The sequence below is a fragment of the Filicampus tigris genome, chromosome 16 (assembly GCF_054856515.1).
Source record: "Filicampus tigris isolate MCC_2025a chromosome 16, RoL_Ftig_1.0, whole genome shotgun sequence".
NCBI classification, from domain to species: Eukaryota; Metazoa; Chordata; class Actinopteri; order Syngnathiformes; family Syngnathidae; genus Filicampus; species Filicampus tigris.
In genome coordinates this window covers 12,885,001-12,887,500 of record NC_141232.1, presented here as the reverse complement: position 1 = coordinate 12,887,500, position 2,500 = coordinate 12,885,001, and the positions used below count along the sequence as shown (strand labels likewise).

The 2,500-nt window shown below is 39.5% G+C and overlaps 1 protein-coding gene across 8 annotated transcripts in view; it reads right to left on the bottom strand.

Annotated features, from left to right (window-relative positions):
- The window catches only part of LOC147134807 (thyroid hormone receptor alpha), a 76,530-nt gene that overhangs the window by 2,154 nt on the left and 71,876 nt on the right, over positions 1-2,500 (bottom strand). For all 8 annotated transcript variants that reach the window (XM_086056039.1, XM_086056036.1, XM_086056042.1 and 5 more), the window contains one exon: positions 1-2,500. This exon is cut by the window's left edge and continues 2,154 nt beyond it; it is cut by the window's right edge and continues 1,753 nt beyond it. The gene's annotated coding sequence lies outside the window, so the exon portion shown is untranslated.

Below are 2,500 nucleotides of genomic sequence, written 5' to 3'. Positions count from 1 at the left end.
TGCCTGCATGTGTGTGAGCGCTCTTGTTGAATCAGTGCTCACAGTTCTATTTCAATACCATGCAATGTAGCAACTCTCTGTGATGGGCCTCATTCATTAAGTTAATTAAGTGTGGTTCTGTGTGTGAGGATTTTTTTTCCTGCTTTGTAAGGTCTGATAATGCAAGCAAGCAATGTTTGGCATTAAGATTTTACAGATGCTTTGGTTGTTGCCATGGAAACATGGCTCCCACTTGATCAAGAATTTGTCTTTGTGAAAATGGACCCTTGTTTGTTTACTCAGGGAATGTAGAGGTGAGAAAACAGGCAGCATCTGTGTGTGCTGAATACGGTCAAGAATAAGATTAGGGTTGCAAAGGGGTGGAACACTTCTTGGATATTTCTAGAAACTTTCCAGCTGTAATTTTGGAAACATCCAGATGGGTATCGGATATTAATTAATGAGAATTGCATAAAATAAAATAAAAATGGGAACATTATTTTTTTTAACATTTATTTTTAATTGATTGATTTTAAATGGATTTATTGCAATAGACTGAATATATACACCCCCATTTATCATTTCTTGTTTTATTCATTAATATTCTGTAAACTCTCATATATCCCTGTTTCAAAGTTTCTTTTTTTCGTTTTTTTGCAACCCTAGTCAAGATTGCTTGAGGCAAACAGGAGTAGGAAAGATGTTATTTGAAGGGATAAGAAGGAAGGTGTTTGGAGTTATTACATCCATCGTAGCTTTAGTGCAGCAGAAAGAAAAAATCTGATAATTGCGGAGAGGATTCAGCAGTATTAAATTCCAAGTGTACATTTCAGGGATAGGAGAGTAAACTCAACAAGTCTTTTTTTTTTTTTTTTTTTTTTAAACTGTAAATGGCTTCGCGTCCTCTTCTGCAGCCACAAGCAGTGGGGAGCTCTCAAGAAAACAGTTCGTGCAGCAACTTTGCTATTGGCTCGCCATAAGTCACATGACACCAAAGTGCTGTTTCCTTCCTCTTGCTTTGGATGAATCCAGAGGCAAATACTGCAGACTTGCTGTTTATTTAACCCCCGCCACTGGAGTTTGTTGACTTGATCCAATCAGGCCAAAATGGCTCCTGCTGGAGTCCCATTTTTCGCTGTTGTTACCCTTGACCTTAGGTTCAATCTGCACCGCGTTTAGTCATAAAGGCCCGATTCAGATGCGCCATCAACATGTTTCTGGTATACTTCGCCCTAGGTGTCCATGCTCAATTGCATAAAAATGACTTTGTCTAAAACAATTAAAAAAAATTGAGTTTTTGGGGAAAAATTAGGAACCTTAACAGCTCTCCTATAGACAATTAACAGCGTAATTTCTCTCTGTCGCAGTCACATTTGGTCCCACAAAATGACTTGGGCCACTTTGGCTGTCAACTGTCGATCCAGGGCCTGTTTCGAAAGAGCTGCTGTACATGATGGCATCTGTATACGTACTATACATGCATGTTTTTATGTTGCAGTTGAGAGGGCAGCTGCACCAAGATGAGAGGTGAGGTAGAATCGGTCCGTTTCAGCAGGGATTTGAAACAAGTTTGAGCGACGAGGTAAGCGACATCATCCCCGCCCACCACCCAACAACTGCACGAATCACATCGGCGGGAGTTGAGAGCTGGTTGGATCGTGTCATCGTGTGGATAGTGGATTTGTGGCCCATTGAGAGAACAGGAGGTGTGGTGGTGATGCAGATCGGTGATTGTTAGAGATGCAAGTATAAAAAAAGAACAAAAAAATATGTGAGGCGTGTGCAAGATGAAGCTTAGAAAGGAGGTATATGTTGGAGATAGAATAGATAAAATCTGTATAGTGTCTATGAGTAATATAATACTACACTTAATATTCCTATGCAACCAGGTAACCTCTGCCAGTCCTGTTGGTTTCCCATTAGCAATGAAAAAGAAGTTGTGAAGTTACATTATTCTAGTGAGATTTTCCGAGGAATGTAAAGTCAAATTAAATAAAACAGCATCTGATTGTGTAATGAAATTTTAACATTGCTTTTATTACACAAAGCAGCGTGTTCACTCAACAGAATCAAATTGGTGGCAATGATGTCCTGGGATCGCCTAAAAAAAAAAATCTTATCCCAATGCTGCCCACAGCCACATAGGGGAGTAATTTGCATATCGACCTCAAGAATTGTTCTATGCCATTTATGTGTCTGTGACATTTCTTACCATTCGCATGCAATTTCCCGAGGGGTTTTAAATTTTAACTTTTTACCTGGCGACAACATTCACTCTCCTTTGGTTCTGGTTTGCAACTCCTGAGGAAAATATGTGGCTCTTTACCTGAAAAATACTTTCAAACTGTCAGTTTGTTGTTTAAGGGGATGACCTGAGCCCTGCGGCATTGCTTAAGTGATATTATGGTGTTCATTTCAGATCATAGCCTTAGATTCGATATAATCAGGGACGGCTGGCTATTGAAGAGGGTATGAGAGTACCAACAATCATGAGGCACCACAACAAATGATATTAAAATGA